We start from the raw sequence: 26,636 nt of genomic DNA on the forward strand, positions 1-26,636 counted from the left end.
GCCCCTCTAAGGCATCCGCGGTCTCTATGATAAATGAGGGTTATTGTTTTTAGTTTTCAGTGCTAAGAAAAATGTAATTATTAACAACCTTACAGGCATGTAATAACAGTTCTCTGCTTCTTCATACATAGAAATAAACCATTACAGATCTAATTCCTTCCCCAAATTATATGTTCCCACATGTAAAATCTGTCAATAAACCTAGCAAGCGCTTGGCTGATGGTATGAGAAGATGTTATGCAGAGAACTGGTGCTAAAAATCTGGAAAGAGGTTATCCAAGGAAGGTATGGTGGGCTTAAAACACAATACTGAAGCCTAAAAAAGAACTAGAAATGGTCTCTTAGATAGCGAACGTACTGTACCCAATTTTCATTGCCCCTATATCAGTAGTGATCCATGCCTTCAGTGATGTACATATCAGCTCACCATCTTCTGATCCATGTTTTTGAGTTTTAGTGACTGCACATGCACAGTGTGCTTTAGGCTGTTATTCATAAAGCTACTGGGGTTGCCTTGCCTAAAGGAGACCAGTGACACAAGGGCATGAATCTGTTCTCCACCCACAATGGAAAGCAGAGAGACTTCATAATCCATCAATCCACAAAGTGAAGAAGTAGTCTCTGGCGTAACTACATATACAGCAGGCCCTGTGGTTGCGGGGACTCCAGGCAACAGAGGAGTCTAGACCATGGGGGTCTGCTAATTTTAATACCCCCTTTCCAGCCCCTCTCCTACCTTCAACTTTGACAAAAATTAGAAGTGTGCCACAAGTAGGTAGCAAGTGGGCTGGAGGGGGTCAGCGAGGAGGGACTGTTTGGGCTAGCCCCTCAAAGAATATTTGCGGGGGGCTTCCGGTGCTTTCAAAGTATGCTGCTGGGAGGGATTAAATGGGGTTCCCCTGCCCCCCCCCCAAGGAGATGAAACAGAGAATTGTTCCCTGTAAGTCAATGGAAGACTATCTCATTTTGATTAGCACCCTGCTATTAGTATAGAGGAGAGGTGAGTGGTTCCTATATATATAATCACAAAAATGCATCAGCACTACTCATGTTCGAGGCTCAAACCCAATAATTGTTCATTCAGTGCACACTAAGATGACAAAATTATAGGTGTCGAGACTGGGGAACCTTAGCCACTCCCCAAGAATTTTCCTCCCTGGTTCTGTACTTAATATGCTTTAATATACTTAACTGGTCTGTGAACATGCCCTTTGTGAGGTCTGTGTATTCAATTATGCACATTAGGGGGGGATTTATCAAAAGGTCGAAGTGAAAATTCGAATTTAAAAAATTTGAATTTCAAGCAAATTTTTGTGTACTTCGACTAGGGAATAATCCAAATTCGATTCGAATTTGAAAAAAAATTGGAAAATTAGAATTTCAAAATTTATCTTGTACTGTCTCTTTAAAAATTCAGCTTCGACCAATCGCCATCTAAAACCTACCGAATTGCTGTTTTAGCCTATGGGGGACCTCCTAGAACCTACTTGGAGTCAATTGGTGGACTTAGAAAAATCTAAGAAAAAAACTATTACTTCGATTCATACGACTCGAACGAATACGGACCTATTAGATCGAAAACTGACCTATTCAGCCAAAAAAAAACTTTGATTCAATTTTGGTTGGTCTTCGAAATTCGACCCTTGATAAATCTGCCCCTAGGGGTCATTTAAAGAGATTGTTCACCTTTATGTTAACTTTTAGTATGTTATAGAATGGCTAATTCTACTTAACTTTTCAGTTAGCCTTCATTCTTTCTTTTTTATAGATGTTTAATTCATTTGCCTTCTTCTTCTGACTCTTTTCAGCTTTGAAATGGGGGTCTCTGACCCCAATTAACAAACAAATGCTTTTTAAGGTTAAAAATGAATTATTGTTATTGCTACTTTTTATTACTCATCTTTCTAGTCAGGGCTCTCCTATTCAGATCCCAGTCTCTTATTCAAATCAATGCAAACTTGCATAAAGCTTAAGCTTAAATCATCTCACACTTTGTATGCAGTGTTTTACTTTTCTGAATGGCTGTTGAGAACAGAGACTGTTTGCCCATCCCTTGAATTGAGCAGTATAGATGCTTAAGTTAGACTAGAGGGTGTAGCCTGCAATGGGGCTCTACCGCACATTCTGATGCTGCTGTTTGCACCGAGTGCTGGATTGTTGATCTGGGTCTCATTGAAGAAAGCAGCATTCCCTGGGGCAATGCTTGGTAAGTGAGCAAAAAGGGTCATTCTATTTTGCCCCTTAGTGCTGTAGCATTTGTGCCCCTGGGAATGAAAGACAACCCCTTTTGTATGCTCAGACTGCTGCTTTCAAATGGTATGTGATATCAGTTTTTACTGCACTAGCAGACACAATAACTGTTGGGATTCACAGTTTTGGCTCCACTCTCCTATTCACCGACAGGAGGAGCCCAGCCTTTACAGTTTGCCCCTAAAATCATCTTAACCTCCCCAACCACCACCACTGAAATGACCTTTAAACTTCCAACAATTTAGAGGCAGAGCGTCTGATCAGTAATTCCATTATATAAAATACATTCCAACTCAGAGCACATTAAGCCCTTGGCCTAAAGAGTTTCCAAATCAGCCACTAGATGAGTCACCAAAATCAGAGATAGAGAAATTCTTCATAATGCCACTCATCAAACCAATCCTTTATCATTTTAGAGAAACCATTAGCTCAATAATCCCTCAATTTTTGTATGCTGTGGCCTTCAGTCGCCACCTTTCTCTGTAATGGAGCGTTTGTTACTGTTCTATTATCTATTGGAAAAAGAGTCTGATTTATCAAATATCAAACTGCGGGATCCTGGTGGATTCCCAGCAATTCAATATTTTCACTATATATCAACTTTCCTGACTGTCGGAAACATTTGGAACTGCCAAGTAATGGGGGCTTTATTTGGATCTATGATTTTTGCTTGGAGAGGTGCGATGTGCAGCATCTAAAGGGGAAATTAAGAGACTATTTACATTTTGAGGTTCAGATATGAAACTTTTATTCTCCTCCTTCTATGCTAGTTATAGGACCTCTGCACAGGCTAGCGAGATCTTCCAGTTGATTGGACCGGAGTTGTCTGCTGGAAAGTTAATTCAAAATCTATTATAGTTACAGTATGGTATTGACCTATAGACTTCTTATTTGAAGTTGCTTTCAATACCTTCTCACAATTTTATTTGAAGTTGAACTTATATTATATAAAAACATATTAAAACATGGAGCAAACTGATTCTGATGTATCTCCCAAGCAGGAAGATGGAATCAAACAATGGCAGCACATAGAAATAAGTCTAATGATTCATATTCTCAGGCTCTGTATGTGTAAGTATGGGACTGCATTAAAAGACAACGGAATAACAGCCTTAAAGTCTTACAGAGTCTTAAGCAAACAGAACTAAGATCTTTCGAAATGTTTGTGAATTGACCTATGACCTTGAATAACTAGAAATTAGCATTAGACGTCAAGTGAGTGCAGTATGTGAATACAAAACTTGACCTTTATTCCATTTAAAATATAGTGCTACTACCACTGTTGAACTATATGAAGTATGACCTCAAATGGCCAGCAATTGGTGCTAAAATGACAGATTAATGAACACGTAGAGGGCCCCAAGGTTATGATAAAATGGCTGTTATGCTAGTAAGGGACACAGAAGATGATACATGATGAGAAAGTCACAGTAGGATGAGGAGTGGCTGAATGGATGTTAATGTAATTGGATACAAGCGTGTGGTTAGTAGTTAAGCAGTAATGGAAGGCAACATGAATAATAGAGGGAAATGAAAATGTGTATTAGATAGAAAAGGCCTGTTACTGGGAAAGGCCAACCTGAAGAAGAGAAACATGTTTGAGCAACTGCAAATTAACTTCAAAGACTCAGTCTTGGGAAAATAAAAATATAGGGAACTAGAGAAACCAAAGGGAAACTATTGGGATGCAGGGACAGAATCGGAACCTTGTTTTACAATTGTATTTTGAATGAGGAATGGAGTAAATGGAACCTTAAATAGACACATTAATAGGCACATTCATACTCAACCCCAGTCTCACACACTTCAGGCGATCATATATAAATGAAGGCACAAAAAGGGATAAGTGTATTCCCGGGATCATATTTAAATAAGAATTCACAAGGTATGGCTGTATACCCATTAGCATCGATCATTACTGCAGGCAAGGAACTTCTGTGACATGCCATTAACTTGTTTGTTAGATCAGATGTCAGAAATTCAAGCAGAGTGATGAACTAGAACCTTCTGCTCTGAGTTATTAGGGTCAGACCAGGGAGAATATACAAGGAACTGACACTAATTGTAAATGGATTCTAAACCCAACATACACCTAGACCAAACATTTTAGCCTAATGGAATAAAACATACTCTCCAATATATATTCATTACAAAGTTTCAGTTATGATTACATGAAAATGTGGGGCTTTGCATCCCTTTTAAAACCTTTAAATGAACGATGCAGAGGGAGTACTGTATCTCAAAACCATCATTGTGGCCTTTTTGTTTATTACAGGTCTGGCAACAAAACGGTTGCATTGTGTAAGATCTTTAAACTGACTACATTTACAACCGCACTGTTTTTATATTTATGCCACTTACCATTAAAACTCACATCTGTTTTCCTTCCTTACATGACAAGTAAAGACCAAATTAAATAAAGGTAATTAGATTAGTATTAGGGCCTAAGGCTGCTCTGCATCTTCCCACAGCCTGCAGGCACGTCTGTTATTTTATAGGATTCATTCAAGCAGAATTTCCCCTTCTGTTCTCCTCCATCATGGCCCACTTCTTCCTTTTCTGCTCATGAGCCACACCTGAGACTTGGGAAAGAAGGGACATGCCAGGGAAGCCTGGAAGGTAAGTTCTGTGTGTACTGGGGGCTATAACTCAACTATCCCCAACCATGCAGTAGATGTAAGCATAGATTAGATTGACATGCACAAATCCCTTAGGAAGTAGCTTTGGCAGAGAGTCTTGCATACCCTGTGAATGTGGGGAAGATTGGCTGACCCAAAAGATACCTCTCTCTTCAGGCTCCCTTGACATGTGCTTGGCTGGCCCACACTTAAATTATGAATTAGGGAATATAAATAAAAAATTGGTTTTAGTTTTTGCTTGTTAATGCATTTTCAACCTAGTTTCACTGTTGCTTAAAAATGTTTAATGTTTTTTTAATCCCAAATGATATAAGCTGTGATTTAATTAAACAGGGATATGACACCAAATGCATATGGCCTCATATTAAACATTGTTACAGCTTTGCTGTACCTTAACTTATGTTCCTCTTGTGCTAGGAGTTTGTGATACTTTTTACAGTTTCTTCTCCTGAGATTGAATTGACCGGTATATTAAAAGCAGGACCAGTTCACCTTTAATTTTGGGCTTAGTCTCTCCCACAAAGGAAATGATTTGCAATGTGTAGAACCTACCACTCTTTTGTTCTACACTAAAATGTTTTTATAATGCACTATATCGGCCAAACTATTTAGACATTAGAGTATTAATATCAAGCTGGTATTTCTCTGTTGCTCTGTTCTTCAGGGAAGACTTTCCACTAGATGTTGGAGCATTGTTGGCAATCTTTACTGAAGACGTTGGGTACTGATTTTGGCCTTCCATTGGCATTCCAATTCATCCCACTGGTGTTCTGTTGGGTTGAAGTTAAGACTCTGTGCAGACCAGTCAAGCTCTTCCACTTCCATATCTGTAAACCCATTCTATATGGAATTTGCTTTGTAGACGTATTATCGTGCTGAAACAGGAAAAGGCCTTACCAAACTGTTGCCACAAAGTAAAAACCATGAAGTCCACGATTGTATGATGTATGGCAGCAATGATTGGTGGACATAAATAGCCATCTATAGTAATTAGGAGAGGTGATACGTTTTGTAGTGTAGCATCTATTTTATTTTTAGATTCTTTTTACTCACAGTGAAACTTGTTTGGTCTCTGCAGAGATGATTAATGGGAAAACTTCAAAACTGATCTTAGTTCTTGAGTGAACATGGGATATTTGATCAGATAATCAAAGTAAGTTAAAAGAAAATGATAACGTGTTTTAGAAGATGCTGCTGATTTTTCTTAGACTGAATGTTTCTAGCTGATGAAGTCATATGATAAGAGGAAAAATCCTTGCTGTTGAATTGCTGAATTGTAGATTATATTTTAGGCCAAGTCTATTATAGGTTCATTCAATTGTAATTATAGCTTAGTGTGTAAACATAATGTGGTCCCCATCATTTTCTTAGTAACGTATCTTGAAAAACGACACACATCCATTAAGTTTAACCTTTCAGGTCTATATAAAAAACCTTCCTAACCGCTAGTTGATCCTTAACAAATCTATTATCAGATATACAGTATTAAGAGATATAGTCATAGATCTTAAAAAGCCTTTATTACAATCTCAGGACTATAGACAGTACACGTCATACTGAACCATCTGTTTTCCTGGAGGATGTGTATAAAACCCACAAAAGGTGCATGAGGAAGACTGAAGCAAAGCTCAGGGTTTGTACACAAAGAAAAGCATTACTGCATGTTGAGGAAAGGCACAAAGATTGAAGCGAATAACTAAATATAATAGGGATGCATTTTCTCAGACAATTTTGTCAAGTTTTGGTATTAGGGATGCAAAAATGTTGGCTATTGATGGTGCTAATAAACCAAGCTAGCCTAATTCTGTTTTTCTCTCTTCTCAATTTGGGCTGGGATACCAGGGGCCCACCAGAAAACCATACACCATAGGCCTTCCCTCCAAATAATTTTTCCTTCTAGCCTTACTCATCTTCTTTATCCCCCTAGTCTCTCCTCTTTACAAACTTTACAAAGTGACACATGGGCCTGCACTGAGTTTTCCTGATATCCTGGTGGGCCAGTCCAACACTGCTCTATTCTTTCTCTTTGTTTCCCTTAGTTACTGCTCATTAATGCTCCCCCCATTCTTTTCCTTTCACTTTAAATTTGTTTTTTTCCCCACTGCAATTTTTTTTTTGTGTTGTATAGATCTGCACCCCATTATTTTTTCTTCCGTTTTTTTGTCTCTCCATCTACTCTCACACTGTCTCCTTCCTTCCCTAACTTTCATGTTTTGACCCTGAGAGCCCGGTATTCAGAAGGGCTGCATGGGTCTGAACTGCCCTGTCCAGTTTTTAATTTGGAATTAAAGATGGGAGCACTGTAAGTGAAAGGTCAGGGGAAACTGTCAGCTTGCACAAAGGAGGCAGCCTGGAGCATCTCTGCTCACTAACAGGTCACATTCAAACTGTAAATAATGGCGAAGACCAGGAAAAAAGACAGTATACATCCACAGCATGCAGCAAGTATTAATTGCATTATGATTACTGCTAGTATATTCTTTATGTTGGTGCTGTCCATTTAGTGGCCTACATCCTTGTATGTACCACCAATGTTTTGCAAGTATTATAAGAAAAACAGCTGGACTACACATTGACTATACTCTTCTGAAACCTGGAATACTTATCCCCATATGTAATAAAGACACCATGTTTGCCCAGGTGGAATAAGCAATACCAACCAATAAGATGTTTCCTTTTAAACAGATGATCAGTAAATTTTACCTGCTGATTAGATGTTATTGGTACCTGCTCCTGGGCAAACAGTGCCTTTTATTACATAACCCCCTAGTTCTCTTATCAGGGCATTATAGGAGAAAAGATGCAAGAGAGCATTGGTAGGATGAAATGTCACTAATATACAGTATAGTAGCCTATGTAAAGAATTAAATATTAACTGTATCCAGTTTTGTTTCCTGGTCACCAGCTAAGGGATCATTTACACCCGAACTGTGAGATGTTCATTATCTAAGAAGAGTGTTATGCTCGAATAGGTTCCCCCAGTAACCCCACTTCCCGTGAACTGATGTGCTGTGCTGTTCTGGGAACAATGCACCTACATTAAGAGCACACGTAAAGACATTTCGCTTATTAATATTTCCATTATTTTATGGCCTTCTGCACAACATGCAACAATTTCTTTTTCTACAACAGCGTACTTTCTGCTTTTCAGTAATCTGGGGGAAGGCAGTTTTAATTTAGCCTTATCCTTACCTGCTGTGCCCGCCATAGATGAATTAGTCTCAACATAAAGAAGAGGGGAATTCACAGGATAATAGCTTTCTGCGGCAAGCAACTGGATGTTTTTTCTTCTCAAATTAGAGTTTGATTTCAATCACCATGAAATATACTTAAGAAATTATTGAAAATGGGAATTATGTACATGAGGGGAGAATATTCTGCAGGAGAAAATGACTCCAGTCCAGAAAATCAGAGAGAGAGTGCAGGAGGCAAGGATCTTTAATTTCCACCAGTTATATGAATTTATTTGTTTAATTACAAAAAGTAAAATGTTTAGAAGGTACCTTGGCTGAAAGGTTTACTTACAGTTTTCTCGGAGTGCCAGTGTATATACTGAATTGGCCATGGTGGAAAGAAGTTGTTAGCTGAAACGATGACATTGGTTGATGTCGTTTATATCCAAACATTTCCTGAGTAACCTTCGGCCCCCAAGTGAACATGTTTGCTGGGTATTCCCAGAGGATCAAAGTTAGATCTGTCAGAATTAATCATCTGTTTATTGATCCACGTATGCTCATTCTGCTATCTATTTACACAAGTAAGTCTGGGTTCATTGCTTGTATTCTACTCCTTGTGATCTTGGCCGAGTCATTTAATCTGCCAGCACCTCACGCAGGAAAGGTTAGGTTATCAACTGTAGGGGACACAGAACTAAACTGTGAAAACAATATTAAATACCTAAATACCGGTATGGGCTCTATTACCTGCAAGGCCTGGAGTTTTCTCAAATAAGGGGTCACCATGCTTTAAGTCTACTAAAAAAAATCCTTGCCACCAGCATAGATATATGTTAGCTTAGTTACCAAAAGCTAGTAAAAACTACTACTTTATTTTTGCTGAAAAAGGGAATAAACTAAAACAGAAAAACTCTGCTTTAGTTTGTCAATAATGGTTTTCTAGATGGTTTTCTAGATTGCAGATATTATACTTGTATTAATGCATTATAATACATAAAGCTGCTGTATGAATACCCACAGACAGCATATAAAATGTCCCCTCAAGTCCTGCTGTATATTGTTCTACATTATTAGGTTGCAGTGCTGACACTTACATACCTAGATGGGCACTGGGCAGCTAAGGTGCATAATGCAATTACTAGATGTGCAACTATTATGTGAGTTGGGATAAGCAATAGCAAAAGGACGTGGAAGGAGTGTTGACTGGAGTCTCAAAGGTCCGTGGGTTGACCTGAATCCAGGTGCCCCAATAACCACCTCAAACCTCCTCCACATTATTCATATACATGTATGGGACCTGTTATCCAGAATGCACAGAACCTGGGGTTTTTCTGGATAATGGATCTTTCCGTAATTTGGATCTTCATACCTTAAGTTTACTAGAAATTCATGTAAACATTAAATAAACTCAATAGGCTGGTTCTGCTTCCAATAAGGAGTAATTATATCTTAGTTTGGATCATGTACAATGTACTGTTTTATTATTACAGGGTAAAAGGAAATCATTTTTAAAAATCTGGATTATTTGATTATAATGAGAGATGTTCATTCCGTAATTCAGAGCTTTCTGGATAACGGGCTTCCAGGTAACTGATCCCATACCTGTACCTTCTTCATGGACCCAGGCTTTTTCCAGGTGCTCAGGTGGGCCAGTCCACCATTTAGTGGAATGAGCTAAGAAGTGTGATTGACATATCTTACATTGTTAGGCTGTTGTGCAATTCAGCAAAAATTCAGCAAAAAATATAGAGCATTAGTTATACTTTTCATAAGACCAATGAAACAGCTTCCATCTCTACTATTGGGCATATGTATGCAGTGACTCATTTTTTATAACTGTAGGAGTGATATGGCATATATCCAAGAACAAATTCCCATATCAGTATCTTTAAAATACTTTCTACAGGGGAAGGAAACCTTTTAATTTTATAATATGGCCCTGTTGTGAACATAAGTATGAAAATCTTAAGAGTGGAACCAGGTTACATCTTACATATTCAGATAATTTAGATCCTGTACATGCTTAGGAAATCAGAAGACAAGGTGCTTTCTGTCTGTGTTTCGCTGTGTTTTTCCTACATACTGCATGTCACATTGTGATCCTTGGGTATGTATTGCTGGAGGACAAAGGCACAAGAGTAGTGCATGCAGCATATTTTAATCTGTCTTGGCTATAGCTATATTAATACGCTGCCTTCCTGCAATTTATCATCTGCTTCCAGTAAAAGCCCTGCTACCTGACATGTGTTAGTTGGATGCTTGGGGGAAAAATCTGCATATTGCCAAAAGGCCAAAGTGTTATGTGGATATTCCCTAAATTGAGTATATATAAGTAGGCTTATGAGTATGAGTAGGCTTATGAATATTTAAGATACGTTTCTTTAGAAAGATAGATGTATTGATACATATGCAGTGTTTCATTGGTTTCTTGTTCAGTTTTTATTTCCAAAGACATTATTCCTCCAGTTTGATTTAGATCTATCATGTAGAACTTGCTTATCACTGTAACCATGTCTCTTATTGGATAGCGAAACCCACTGAATTATTAGGAAATCTGTGGGCTTTGAACCAGAGCTTTAGAAGAGCTGACCACAGAGCAACTGCATTAGAAATGTCGAAGGGGGCCAACATAGAGAAGCCAGTAGTTTTGCCTCCAGTCATAAAACAGCATGGGTTGCCTTTTCAAGTACAAAGGACCTCTTTTAAATTCAGCAATCATTGCAACACAAGTATCAAATAGGTGTTGTTCATATCTGATACATTGGTCGGAAATGTATACCTGTACCATTATGCATTATGCAGTTTGTTAATGCAGTTTTAATGAAGGATAGGCATGGGGTGGTACGGTGATCCCTCCTTGGACATCCCATAGTAATTCAGACATGCTATCAAAGGAGTGCCCGCATGCAAGTCGCAATAGGGCCCTGTACTGCCTCTCAATGCACATGGATGGGTAATTACCTCAGAACTTGTACCTGTGGGTTTTGTAAGTGAGGCCCAGTACATTTAAAATAAACAGCAAGAACCAAGAGATAGGGATAGGCATACCACATGGACTCGATTGGACCATAGGTAATCTGTTCCACAACTGGATGGTAATAAACAGAAAACTGTACAGATGGAATTGAAAACAATAAATATAATAGAATGGAAATGATCAGCCTTATAGACCCACAAGAATCAAAACGTAAATTGGAGACTGTTATGTAAAAACTGTCCTTATTATACAAAATCTGTAGCGATTCTCTTCGGAATACAAGCAGAGGTTGCTTCCAAGTATTCATCACTGATGTTCTATTAAGTCATTGTAATTCAGATCATTGATCCCTCTCCTACGACATAATTTCAAACAAGATACAAATAGTTTCTTTGTAAACTAATGATATGTTTTACATTAAATCTCACTGCTGTTGGGTAAAATAACATGGCCAAGGAAACAGCACTTTGTTCCTTTGTACACAAACGCAAAGGAGACAGAGCGGAAACTGCTGCATAATGTTAAATGAAAAAAAATACAGAAGAACCTAGAAGAACTGTCGGCTGTTAGTAAATAATAGTCCAGACTTGTAGATCTGCGTCCGTCTGTTATGTATTACCAATAGCATGGGAATGAATTGGGATGATACCGCAAAAACGCTTGCTCAATGTTTTGTCATACCTAGCTGATCCCTGCTATTTATATTAGAACATTTTAAGACAAAATATAATCTTCCATTTCACATTACATTTGTGATTTTGAGTACAAAGTAGCTTTTTGCATTTCCATCATGAGTGACAAGAAAATAAAGCGCAAGTCGGCATTTAGATCTAAAAACACTATCACCAAATCACCTGTTTTTCTTCCAAATCCTTTTTCACATACTCACAATTAACATTTTATTATTAAACAGGAAGTATTTATTGCTTTTTTATGTTCTAAAAACCCAAGAAATAGTACAGGTATGGGACCTGTTATGCAGAATTCTCGGGACCTGGGGTTTTCCGGATCTTTCCATAATTTGGATCTTTATACCTTAAGTCTACTAAAAAAAAACAGGTAAACATTAAATAAACCCAATAGGATGGGTTTGCTTCCAATAAGGATTAATTATATCTTAGTTTGGATCAAGTACAAGTTACTGTTTTATTATTACAGAAAATTTGGATTATATGGATAAAATGGAGTGGCCTTTTCATAAAGGATCCCATACCTTCACAGCTCTTTCAGCTGATTGGCAGTCAACTCTGGGAGATGCTTCATATCATAACTATTGCTACCATAATATAGTATTGGCAGCTTTGTTCCTTGCAGTACCACTTCTTGCCTGCTCTGCCTGCCAATACTCACCACACTTTGTGACAAACGCACAGATTATGATTCATTCCACAGAAAATTTTATTATCAATTGCTGTAATAGTTTTAAATCCCTTATTTTAATCAGCTCGGAGGCATTAAGGCACTACTTAGATATCCAGTTACTGATGTTATCCTGTCCAGCTTGGAATCATGTACTGATGGCCAGAGAAAGTGCCCAATCATGGCTATAGGAACCAAGGACACTGACACTTAAGAGGAATATTTAGTGGTTGGTATACTTCTATATATACGGTAGATCAGGGGTGACCAAAATGTAGATAGGGATCTACCAGTAGACCTTTAGCTAGTGATAGGTAGATCTCAAGACATTGTCAACAAACATCTTGTCTAAATCACACTCCTATTTCATGCTTTTCATTCAGATATTTATTATGATATGGTTACATGAGAAATAGTTCTTTGTTAAATATAGCAATATACATTTCCCCATGAATCAGTATTTAAGTAATATTTTCCATGGGACAGAATGCTAGCAATGCTTTTATGGATGTAGATCATCATGGGACAACATCACTAAAAGTAGATCTTGCATTAGTATGGGGAGTATGGGCACTCCTGTAGTAGATTGTCTGTTGGTTTAAGTTTATTTTGCAGGCCAGCAACCATGAGAGTATCTCAGCCTGCTAATATTTCCCTGGGAATAATGGCATATTGTCATTGACGTCCAATAAGAAAAAAGGTGGGGGAGAAAAGCACATAAGCAACTATGCAACGGTTCAACACACATGGCATAACAAATGAGCAATTCAGAATCAATAAGATGAAAATATAAACCTACAGCCTCAGCATTCCACGTCATAAAGGACAATTTGTTATGAATTCCACCGAGAGGGTTGCTGTGATGTTTGAATCAGTGCATAACCCCTCATTACCGAAAAACAGAAAAAAGTAAAAGAAATTTGAGAAAATGAAATCATGTGATTAGATGAGTCATTCTACCCCCATTAGGCAGACTATACTTGGAACACTGTACAAGGCTTGAATTCTTGTTAACTATGGAGAAGGAAGCAGGCAACTCTGCTGTGCGGCTTTTTTTGGCATAGTTTAGGTTTTTTCATTCTTTTGGGGACACAGTCAAGTTTAATATATAAAGAATTAGGCTCCTATCCTGTGTTATTTTTTCTCCTAATCTGAATGAAAAGCTGCATGTCTCTATCCATCTACTGTAGTATCGGGGGTCATAATACCTTCTTTGAGAAGGAGAACTGTGTAAAACATAGTAACATAGTTAGGTTGAAAAAATTCTTTCCTGACTCCAAAATGGCAATCCGACTTGTCGCTGAATCAACTTGTACCATAATCTTCCATAACCCTGTTTTCCCTCACTAGCTAAAAAGCCATCCAACCCCTTCTTAAACCATATATTATGGCTGTCCATGTCAACTGACCTCATCTCAGTTGACCATTAAAGGGATGTTCTATATCAGCGTTTTAACCACCGTCTACAAAAGTAAACTATGTAAACCTATGTATAGCTAACCATGTCAACTGATCTCAACCCAGTTGACCATTTAAGGGAGCTTCAAGAGATGAGGTTAAAGAAGCATCTCACCTACCATCAGTCATAAAATGCATGCCAAGATTCATTAAAGCAATACTGTTGTTGGTTTATGGTTTCCCTATATCCTATCAAGGTGCTTCTGGGGGAATGTAAAAAAAGTAGTTTATGGAAAAATATGTGTAATGCAAAAAATTATGCTTTGTGTAGAAGAAATTAAGGTAATAGAAAACTTGATCCAAAGCAGTTCTCATATTGGATTGCATTCAAGTCTCTGCTGTGATGCCTTTAATGCCTTTAAGAATGGCGTGGATGATTTTTTGGACAGACATAATATTAAAGGCTATTGTGATACTAAACTCTATAGTTAATATAGGTATGGGTATATAGAATTTTAATTAAAAGTAGGGAGGGGTGTGTGTATGGATGCTGGGTTTTCTTTTGGAGGGGTTGAACTTGATGGACTTTGTCTTTTTTCAACCCAATTTAACTATGTAACTATGTAACTATGTAACTATGTAACTATGTAACTATGTGATAGTGGAAAGATCAACCCAGAGTCAGTTGCTAAAGCTCAGAAAGGATTCAAAGGTGGAGTAAGGGGCTATAGGTAGAAAAGTAATTTTCCACCTAATGGGCAAAAAAGTTTGCTTATCCCTGTTGGTTAGTAGTACCAGCACAGCATTTGGAAATACATTTTTGTAGTATGTTTGAGACCGTGCTGCAGAAGCTTCCCTTTATGTGAGTGTGCTAGATCATCTGCAGTCTCTGTGTTGGGAAAGTGTGCTAGTCATCATCTGCAGCTGCTCTGCACAGGAGGATTTGGTTACTCCTGAATGCAACTGGCTTTGATGGATTACCTGCCGAGCACTGCAGAGGCACACAGCCAAGCTTGGAGCTAGCAATGGTGCTCTGAATGGATCTTGCCTTTCTTTTCTTGGCACTCTTTTAATGTGTAAAACATTCCCGTCTAATGAATTTTTCTTTTGTTATTTTAGACGTGAGGAATATATATATATATATATATATATATATATATATATATATATATGTTTGATAAAAATATATATGGTCAGCTATGAAATAAGCCAGTTAGCTAAAAGCTAAATAGATATAACATTAGGACCAGGTGAAATATGAGGTGAGTGATATTATAACAATAATAATGATAAAGCTCCATCAAAAATAGATGGACAATTTCCTTCTGCCTTCAGTAGCCTTGCTGAACCCATAATTCAAATAATTTGTCATTGATTATTATGAATTCATTTCCTATCCGTCTCACGGTTGTGCCAGGAATAATAGAAGCAATCTGCATACTTGATATAGTGCCAATGCACTATGACAGTGTCCCCAGCAATGTACGTTTCCCTGACACTTTGGGAATGTGGGCTTTTTGAAAGGAGACATATATGATTGGTGAATCGTATATGAATTCACCAATAGTATAGGTCTCCTTTAAAAAAGGAGACATACTGTATACAAATATAATATTATAAATAATAATATATAGCTCCCTATAGATCAGCTACAGTTCATGTTTCAAATAAAGAGAGGACCTCTCCTAATGGTCCCTACCAGAAGCAAAGTAGGACGGGGATGGAAAATTACAGCCCTTCAGTGACACAAAGAAAGACAGGCTTCAGTTCCCTATCTGGTCCACCTAGCCGCTCAAAATTCTTTGCCACATTCCTTCCATAATTAAAAAAGTATATTCTTAGGCACATTCCTTCTATAATTAAAAAAGTATAATGCACTGTCACATTCTTGTTTTTACACATTGGGGGTAATTTAACACTGGGCAAATTTGCCCATGGGCAGTAACCCATGGCAACCAATCAAATTGTTGCATTTATTGTTCTACCTGCAGCTGAATCACTGGTTGCTATGAGTTGCTGTCCATGGGCAAATTTGCCCAGTGTTATGTCTTCTTTAATCATGCAATAATTCGTATGTGTCATCTGCACAATGGCAGTGTTTCCAGCTACTGAAAACCATGGGCTTTTCTGTCAGGGAGCCGGGAGCTCCCTCCAGGGAGGTAGTCAGGATCGAGGAGGAAGCCCTCTTGAGGGTGCAAGGTCGCGGTGTCCAAAGGGTTAATCAAAGGGGTAGTCAGGATCCAGGCAAGAGTTCACGGGCAGGCAGATAACAACAAGGTCCAAAGTCCAGGCAAAGGGTCAGAATAACAATCAGGAACAAGATTAAGCTATAGAAGCTCACAGGGAACCCAGGATACACACAGGAAATGATTCCTATACTTGGGCGCCATTCTGGCGTCTAGGTAGCGTTTATATTTTCAAATTTGGCGCCATAGTGACGTCATTGGCGTCCTTGCGCCATTTTGGAAGCGACGCCGGCGGCGGCGATCGTGACAGTACCCCCCCCCTCATGGGGGGCCTCTGGACCACCAGGACTTGGCTTCTGGGGAAATTTGGAGTGGAAATCCCTCACAAGACGAGGAGCATGAACATCAGAGTGTCCTTCCCAGGAGCATTCTTCAGGGCCAAAGCCTTTCCACTTGATGAGGTACTGAAGGGAGCCCCTGGAGATTCTGGAGTCAAGGATCTTTTCCACCTCATATTCTTGTTGACCATCCACAGAGATAGTAGGAGGAGGAGACTGGTTTACAGAAAAGCGGTTGGAGGTAGCGGGTTTCACCAAAGAGACATGAAATACGTTGGGAATTCGCATCTCAGGGGGAAGCTGAAGTCTGACAGCCACAGGATTAATCACTTCCGAAATGGAGAATGGACCCACAAACTTCGGACCCAACTTAGGAGAAGGCACCTTCAACCGAATGTTCCTGCAGGACAACCAGACTTTATCACCAACCTTGTAGGGAGGAGAGGGTCTACGTCTACGATCAGTAAACGTCTTGTGAACCAGAGCGCTCTTCTCCAAGTTCGACTTGGTTGGAGCCCAAATAGCAGACATGTGGGCTGCATGGTCATCAGCAGCCGGGACGTCAGACAACACAAAGTCCTGAGGAAAGGCTTGAGGATGCTGACCATTACACCGTCATGAATGGAGACCTTCCAGTGGAAGAGTGGCATGCATTGTTATGGGCAAATTCCGCCCATGGGAGAAGATCAGACCAATCATCTTGACAAAGGGAGACGTGGTTCCTCAAGAACTGTTCCAAAGCTTGGTTTACTCGTTCAGCTGCTCCATTTGTCTGGGGATGATAAGTGGAGGAGAACTGGAGAGTAATACCCAGATCTTTACACAGGGAACGCCAAAACTTTGCTGTAAACTGAGAACCTCTGTCGGAGACAACTTCCACAGGGAAACCATGCAAGCGGAAAATATACTGGATGAAGAGCTGAGACAACTCCACAGCAGAGGGAAGCTTCCTCAGAGGAATGAAATGGGCCATCTTGCTAAAGCGGTCAATCACAACCCAGATCACCGTGTTCCCACAAGAACGAAGTCTTTGACATCTTTTCGGATAGTCGGCCACCAGACTAAACGTTGAAGGAGTTCAAGAGTCTTTCCTGGACCGGGATGTCCAACTTGCTTGGAACAGTGGGTCTGTTGAAGAATGGGCAGACGTAACTCGGAGGGAACAAACGCCATGCCAATGGGGGTATCAGGAGGAGCAGAAGATTGACCAGCCAGAATTTGATCAGCGAATTGAGGGTACAAGGAAGTGATGATCTTGACAGGAGGAATAATAGGCTCTAGTCTTTCAGGAGTACGATCCACCGGAGTAAAACTTCGAGACAGAGCATCGGCCTTCCGATTCTTGGAGCCAGGGCGAAAAGTCAAGACGAAGTTAAATCGAGAGAAGAAGAGAGACCACCTTGCTTGTCTGGGATTCAGCCTCTTGAGAGATTGAATGAATTCAAGATTCTTATGATCTGTGTAGATCGTAACTGGGATCAAGGAACCTTCAAGGAGGTGACGCCACTCTTCTAAGGCAAGCTTAACCGCCAGGAGTTCTCGATTTCCTACATCATAATTTTGCTCCGCAGGGGAGAACTTCTTAGAGAAATACCCACATGGATGCAGCTTCCCATCAGAGGGATGTCTTTGGGACAAGATAGCTCCAGCTCCAACTTCAGAAGCATCCACCTCGATGAAAAAAGGTAACTCTGGATCAGGATGGCGGAGAACCGAAGCAGACGTGAAGGCATCCTTCAAGGATTGAAAAGCTTCAACAGCAGGCGGGGGCCATGAGCTGGGTTTACCCCCTTTTCGGATGAGCGCAAGAATTGGAGCAATACGAGAAGAGAATCCCTTAATGAATTGCCGATAGTAGTTAGCAAAACCAATGAATCTCTGGATTGCCTTAGTGCTTAGGGGTAGAGGCCACTCTTGGATTGCAGACACTTTCACAGGATCCATCTCGAAACCCTCTGGGGAGATGATATAGCCCAGAAAAGGAATCTTGGACACTTCAAACACACATTTCTCCAGTTTGGCAAAGAGAGAGTTCTTCCTCAAACGAGAGAGTACTTCCTTCACCTGAGAGGGATGGCTTGCAAGGTCCTTGGACAAAATCAAGATGTCATCTAGGTACACGACCACAAATTTTCCCAAGAGATCCCGGAAAATGTCGTTCACGAATTCTTGAAAGACAGCGGGGGCATTGCAGAGACCAAAGGGCATTACGAGGTACTCGTAGTGCCCATCACGAGTGTTGAATGCTGTCTTCCATTCGTCACCTTCCCGGATGTGGATAAAGTTATACGCCCCACGGAGATCCAACTTAGTGAAGATTTTAGCCCCCTTCAGTTGGTCAAAGAGTTCAGCAATCAGGGGCAAGGGATACCGGTTCTTAACGGTGATTTTATTAAGACCCCGGTAGTCAATACAAGGACGTAGACCTCCATCCTTCTTTTCCACGAAGAAGAATCCAGCCCCGGCAGGAAAAGTAGAAGGGCGAAAAAACCCCCGCTGGAGATTCTCTTGGATATATTGCTTCATGGCAGTGGATTCTGCTGGAGAGAGAGGATAAGTACGACCTCTAGGGGGCATGGTTCCAGGCAGAAGATCGACAGGACAATCGTAATGTCGATGTGGAGGAAGGAATTCTGCTGACTTCTTACAGAATACATCAGAGAACTCCCTGTAAAAGGAGGGTAGAGTCTTCAGATCAGACATAGAGATATTCACCCTCTGGAGGGGTTCAGCAGGAAGACAATGCTTCTGGCAAAATGGGCTCCAACGGGAAATCTGTCCTGCAGACCAATCAATGGTGGGATTATGCAGGCGCAGCCAAGGGAGACCCAAAACTACTGGAACGGATGGGCAGGAAATAATTAGGAACGAAAGTCTTTCTTTATGCAGCGTCCCAACCTGCACAGGCAATTCACCAGTCGTCATGGAGATAAATTCAGCCTCCAGGGGTCTGTCGTCAATGGCAGTGACACGAAGCGGAGTGGAGAATGGGAATAAGGGAACTTCCATGTGTTTGGCGAAAAGAGCGTCCATGAAGTTCCCAGCAGCTTCAGAGTCAATGAAAGCTGAGCCGACAATGGTCTTAGTGGCTAGGCGAATCTGTAAAGGAAGGAGAAACCTGTGAGTGTTCTCTTCTCATGTAGTGCCCCCTACATGAGTTACCCTAGATATACCTCGGGGAACAGAACTCATGGGCTTCACCGGACAAGAGTTCGCAAAATGAGACTGTCCGCCACAATACAGACATAAGCCAGCCATTCGTCTACGGAGTCTTTCTTGTTCGGAGAGACGAGCCCTTCCAACTTGCATCGGTTCCTCCAGAGGAGAAGGAGAAGCTTGAGCAGCTGGAGTTTGCAAGAGAGGTCTCTGGAAGCGAGGTGCCAACAAGGGTTGAAATCGTTTACAACGCTCCCTCTCTACTTGATGCTCTCTGAGACGAGTGTCCACCTTAATGGATAGTGCAATCAGATCTTCCAGCAGATCAGGGAACTCCCTGGAGACAAGATCATCTTTAATGCGAATAGACAGACCTTGATAGAATACGGCCTTATAGGCATCGACATTCCAGGAAGTCTCAGCCATCAAAGTTCTAAAGTCAATAGCATAGTCACTGACACTGCGGTTTCCCTGACGGAGTTGCAGAAGACGAGAAGGGGCATTTGTGACCCGACCCAGGGCATCAAACACAGTACGAAATGCTTGAAGAAAAGCCTTGGCATCAAAAGTCAGTGGAGAATTCTTCTCCCAAAGAGATGTTGCCCACTCAAGCGGTTTGCCCACCAAACGAGACATCACATACCCCACCTTGGAACGTTCATTGGAGAAGTGCGAGGGTTGAAACTCGAACTCGATCTGGCACTGTGTAGTGAAACCTCTGCAGGCCTGTGGGTCCCCACTGAAGCGAGGAGGAGGCGGAATACGAGGCTCACCAGACGAAAGACCTGTGCTAGACGAGACGTCCGCCATGGGAGGATTTACAGCCGCTTGGGAAGCAGGAGACGCTGGAGGCACTCGGGAGAGAAGGGTATTGAGTGCCTGACCTATGCGGTACTGCTGGGCTTCATATTCCTCCATGCGGGATGCCAGTCCGCGGAGTGCTCGTCCGACATCAGGCATAGCTTCCTCAGTAGGATCCATGGCCCAAGTATAATGTCAGGGAGCCGGGAGCTCCCTCCAGGGAGGTAGTCAGGATCGAGGAGGAAGCCCTCTTGAGGGTGCAAGGTCGCAGTGTCCAAAGGGTTAATCAAAGGGGTAGTCAGGATCCAGGCAAGAGTTCACGGGCAGGCAGATAACAACAAGGTCCAAAGTCCAGGCAAAGGGTCAGAATAACAATCAGGAACAAGATTAAGCTATAGAAGCTCACAGGGAACCCAGGATACACACAGGAAATGATTCCTATACTTGGGCGCCATTCTGGCGTCTAGGTAGCGTTTTTATTTTCAAATTTGGCGCCATAGTGACGTCATTGGCGTCCTTGCGCCGACGTCGGCGCGCTGACATCATCGCGCAGGCGCCGCTACCCACGTGGCGGCCATGGGCGCCGCCATTTTGGAAGCGACGCCAGCAGGGAAGGACGCGCCACCCGGAGCTCCTGGACCTGCTCCGGGCGGCGATCGTGACATTTTCAATCATACAATAACATTCATGTGTTTCGGCTATCATGCATAAAATTGTATGCATAGGGACTTAATTCACAGTGGTGCAGCAACATTGCCTCTAAAACAAGTTGCCTTAGTGCAGTAACCCCTAACAACCAACCATTGGTTGCTATGGGTTACTGCACTGAGGCAAGTGCCATTGTTAGTAAATGATGGACATGTGAGTCAGCAGATGTGCTTATATTCTTTCACGTTTCCACAAACACTATGTTAGAAGTATGTGTCTCTTTAGTCAGTTCTGGTTAGAGTTAATAAGCCGGGTAAACAACCCAAATAATTGGTGGGCATTATTTGTGCTGTTGACTTTTTCCCTCCTCTGTACGGTTTAGCAAAAAGCAAGTTGTGTCATCCCTAGATGCTGTGCATCTCGGTTTGCTCTGCTTTATACCCATGCCTAGAGAATGCCAAACTTGAATATGTTTTCTGTCTGCATAATCTGCAACTTCCTACTCGTTGAGCCTTTGCCCAGAATTTCAGGGAATGATTCCGTGCCGGTTAAAAATTGATGACTTTGTGCATAGTAATTTCTAGGTATTGATGTTTACATGTCTCTCCATCAAAGCTTCTCTCTTGTTCATTGAATCTCACCTAGCGTTCGGACATTCAAAGTCCAAAAGTGTCAAGAACCCTCTGCAATGTATTATGTATCTCGTATTGACTCTCTTGCTCTAAACAGGATGCCAGCAGAGAATCATTAATAAATCAATTCAATATAACTTCCCTTTGCACAACATCTGTTCTGTTCATGTAAAAGCATTTTTCTGGGGACACAGCAGCAGGGTAGCAGGGTAGACTGTAAAGAGTGGGATTAGGTGCGGTTGAAATGTTGCCAAAGGGTCTGTGGAAGCTTAGATACATGTTACAAAAATGCTTAGAAATGGAGCTAAATTCAGGGGAAACTTGAGTTCAGTTCCACTTTTCTAGCAGCAAATAAATAGCTAAATAGTTCTGTCACACTACAGAACCAATCTTCCCCTTATTCATACACACACACAAGATACGTGCTCTGCGTCTCTAGTTGCACGCTATACAGTAAATATAGCTAACTTGTGCATTGAGCTGTAATTTTAATTAAGGAAATCCATTTGTGGCTGTTGCTTTGTTTACACAGGTGATAAGTGGCTACAATTGGAGCTACTCATGCTTAAAAATTGCTAGTTGAATAACAATATAAACTGTTAGGGACTTTGAGAGAAATGATTTATTTTTTTGGAGTAAGGATAACTGTGACCATCATATAATTGACTTTTGCAATTGGTTTTTTCGTGTAACCAGGGCCTGCAGGCTCTTAGGCATTTACACTTAGAAGGGCTGGCAGTATAGTCGAATATTTTGCGCACCAGTAGATATAGTATAAGTTAGGGACCCCATATCTGGCCTCCCAGTATCAAAAATGCTCCAACCTACACTCTTAAGAGGCCGCAATTTACTCTCAAACTGAGCAAACTCTACTTTTCGGTGCCAAATGCTCTAGGTGGAATTTAGGCTTCTTGGCTAACTCACCCTAATTACGAATGTAGAGCAACTCAGCATATGTCTGTAACATAGTAAGTTAGGTTGAAAAAAGACACACGTCCATCAACCTTCCAACTATTTTGAAAATATTCCTTCCCGACTCCAAATTGCGATCGAACTAGTCACTGAATCAACTTGTACTATGCACTATCTTCCGTAACACTGTATTCCCTCACTTGCTAAAAAGCCATACAACCCCTTTTTTAAAGCTATCTAATTTTTCAGCCGGTATGACTAATTCAGGGAGAGAATGCCACATCTTCACAGCTTTCCCTGTAAAAAAAAAAAAAACCCTTTTGAATAATTAGGCGGAACCTCCTTTTTTCTAATCAGAATGGGTGACCTTGCGTCAGCTGGAAAGACCTACTGGTAAATAAAGCATTAGAGAAATTATTATATGATCCCCTTATATATTTATACATAGTCATCATATCACACCTTAAACGCCTCTTCTCCAGTGTGAACAACTATTATTATGATTATCTTGGTCCCCAAGCTGCCTTTGCTTGGAGCTTGTCTACCTGTGGAATCTCAGTATTGACACACCAAGAGGAATATCTACACCACTACCAGTCTTTATGTTGTAGGTAACTCTGTCCTGTCTGGTGACATGGGACACTAGACCTTCCCTGACAGTATGCACAACACTGGTAGAGTTTATGCTGTACAGGGATGCACTCATCTTGTGAGTAGGCACCTTCTCATATCTAGGAGGATAGTCTGGGTAAAATTTTCAGTTAACCACAGATGAATATGATTCTCAGACATCTCCTCCAAGTCACCTTTTATAAAGCCAGTTCCATTTTTGTTATTGCACCATTTTGTTCTTCAGTTATTCTATATCTAATATTATGTGAAAATGGGTGCAGTTGCATACAACACTAAAGTTTGCATTGCAGGTAAATGCAGAGGGTCCCACATATTGCCCAGCCATCCAACCAAAGAGTCAGAATCTGACTTAGATTCCAATAGCCAAATGTTCATCCAGCTGTGCTTTTAGTAACCAGTATTATATATATTTTTTATAACTATAAAGTTACCTGAGATGTTATCAAAGCTGCCGAATACAACTGATTGGAAAGCCGATGCACGCAAGGAATGCAAGTTTTGGAAAGCCTTGTAAACACTAATGTGTAAAAATTCCCTAGTGCATCATTATAGTGTTTCAAAACTTCAGCCAAATATATGACTCTCCGGATGCAGTGTGGCTTATACAGCTTTAAATTAATTAGTGATGATTTTTGGATATCAAGGGGTATATTCGAAAAGATGTGTATTTAAGATGTGTATTTAAGATTTGCAGCAAAAAATTATTAATTTGGTATTATCATGCAAATATAAAACTGTGGCATTTGAAACAGTGGCTACCATCTCCTTTCATATGGAAACACTCTATGGGCACCAATAATAAGAACCACAAAGGACAGTTTGGTCTCCCATGTTTGGTCACAGCATTAGAACAATTCTAGAGAATGACACCTCTCTTCCTCCTCACAATATGACACTAATGGATGAGCTTACAGTAAGCTCTGCTCTTTGACTCTGTACTGTACTATAGAATACTGTCCCTATACAGTAGGTCTTGATAAACCAGATGACCGATTTTCTTAAAAGTGGGGAAAACTTTGTTTTGTCAAAATTACTATTCCACTTTAAATTACCTGAAGATTTGGGGCAAATAAAAGTCCATGGAGTATTTCTCCATGGATGATTCTATTATAAGAGAGGGATGTGTGGAAAGACTGAAACTACCACTAATCATTCGTTAGGTTTTCTTTTGCTCTGTTTATCTGAAAACTGTTACTTATGTACAGGGTCTGGCTGTATACAGGTTTGCATAGGGCAGGCACAATGGTGCCCTGTGTAAGTATGAGGAGTGCGCTTAAATTAAGCTGGAGCCCAGCACTGTACAGAGTGCATGTAGTGTCGCTGAAATGAAATTAAGGGCGAGCTGTAATTGGAAACTTATGGAACTGTAAGGACCAGGTTCAGAAGTATAGATTTTTTAAATCAGTCTTCTGCAGATAGTTAACCATGTGCATATGATGCAGCATAGGTCAGGCTTTAAGTGCCCTTTTCTGGCTTACAAAGGTGACTACCAAGAATTCCAAATTGTTAGTCTTTTTATAAAAATGGAAGATCCCAGAGACTGTCGAGCTGTAAACCATCATAGCTGTACCCACATATTCCAGTGACCAACAGTAGCAGTGCCCAACCCTGGCATCATTTGCAGGCAGAACTGATGAATAGAGTCTGGCTACCATCTAAACTCTGAGAAACTTGTAGCAATGGATCTACAATAAAGAGCCTCTTTCCCTAAAGGAGTTGTGTATGTGAGTCTAACCCTATGCCCACGTCCTTGCATTGCTTGGTGCTGTTACACTAGGTCCTTTGTCACATAAGTCGATCAAGCTTGGGGGCATGTGACCTAGGATGGCACCAAACTGTAAAAGGACCATTGCAAAAATTTTATTGTACTTATTGAAAATGGTGACTGTACATTAAGTAGCACACCTTATATATGAATTCTATGTTTTCTTGTTTATCGAAAGATTTACTTAAAATGTAAGGAAGGGAAGCCTTTGTTTAACACAATCACTTCATTTCAGGGGCTCAAAAGTAATTGGACAAATTAAAAAACTGAAAATAAAATGTTAATTTCTAATACTTGGCTGAAAACCCTTTGCTGGCAATGACAGCCTGAAGTCTTGAACTCATGGACATCACCAGATTCTGGGTTTCCTCCTTTTAATGCTCTGTCAGGCATTTACTTACAGCGGCTTTCAGTTGCTGTTTGTTTGTGGGCCTTTCTGTCCAAAGTTTAGTCTTCAACAAATGAAATGCAGCTTAATTGGGTTCAGAGCAGGTGACTGACTTGGCCATTCAAGAATATTCCACTTTCTTAAGAAACTCCTGGGTTGCTGTGGCTGTATGTTTTGGGTCATTTCTGAAATGCCTCCCAATCAATTTGACTGCATTTAGCTGGATTTGAGCAGACAGTGTGTCTCTGAACACCTCAGAATTTGTTCGGCTGCTTCTGTCCTGTGTCACATCATGGATAAACACTAGTGTCCCAGTGCCACTGGCAGCCATGCACGCCCAAGCCATCACACTGCCTCCACCATGTTTTTTAGATGATGTGGTATTCTTTGGATCATGAGCTGTTCCACGCCTTCTCCATACTTTTTTCTTGCCATCATTCTGGTAGAGGTTGATCTTGGTTTCATCTGTCCAAAGAATGTTTTTCCAGAACTGTGCTGGCTATTCTGGTTCTATTCTTGATGCTTATGAGTGGCTTGCATCTTGCAGTGCACCCTCTGTATTTACATTCATGCAGTCTTCTCTTTATGGTAGACTTGGATATCGATGCACCTACATCGTGGAGAGAGTTGTTCACTTGTTTGGCTGTTGTGAAGGGGTTTCTGTTCACCATGGAAATTATTCTGCGATCATCCACCACTGTCGTCATCGTGGACATCCAGGTCTTTTTGCGTTTCTGAGTTCACCAGTATTTTCTTTCTTTCTCATGATGTACCCAACTTTAGATTTTGCCACTCCTAATATTGTAGCAATTTCTCGCATGATATTTTTTTGTTTTTGCTGCTTAAGGATGACTTGTTTCACCTACATGGAGTGCTCCTTTGACCGCATGTTGTCTGTGGTGTCTTCCACATACAAGCACCCCCCCTCAAATCAACTCCAGGGCTTTTATCTGCTTCATTGATAATGACATAACAAAGGAATTGTCCACACCTGCCCATGAAATAGCATTTGAGTCAATTGTCCAATTGCTTTTGAGCCCCTGAAATGAAGAGATTGTGTTAACAAAAGCTTTAATTCCTCAAATGTTTATGCAATGTTTTTGTTCAACCCACTGAATTAAAGCTGAAAGTCTTCAGGCTAACTGCATGTGAGTTGTTTCATTTAAAATTCATTGTGGTAATATACAGAACCAACATTAGAAAAAAGTTGTCTCTGTCCAAAGTGTGTGTGTGTGTGTGTGTATATATATACTGTATATATCTATATATATCTATATATATATATATCTACTGTGTGTGTGTGTGTGTATATATATATATATATATATATCTATCTATCTATCTATATATATATATATATCTATATATATATCTATAT

General features: G+C 40.5%; 1 protein-coding gene across 12 annotated transcripts in view; it reads left to right on the forward strand.

Annotated features, from left to right (window-relative positions):
* LOC108702718 (RNA binding protein fox-1 homolog 3) overlaps positions 1-26,636 on the forward strand; it is a 614,603-nt gene that overhangs the window by 541,814 nt on the left and 46,153 nt on the right. The window lies entirely within an intron of this gene.

This window comes from Xenopus laevis, chromosome 9_10S (genome assembly GCF_017654675.1).
Source record: "Xenopus laevis strain J_2021 chromosome 9_10S, Xenopus_laevis_v10.1, whole genome shotgun sequence".
In the NCBI taxonomy this organism is placed as follows: domain Eukaryota; kingdom Metazoa; phylum Chordata; class Amphibia; order Anura; family Pipidae; genus Xenopus; species Xenopus laevis.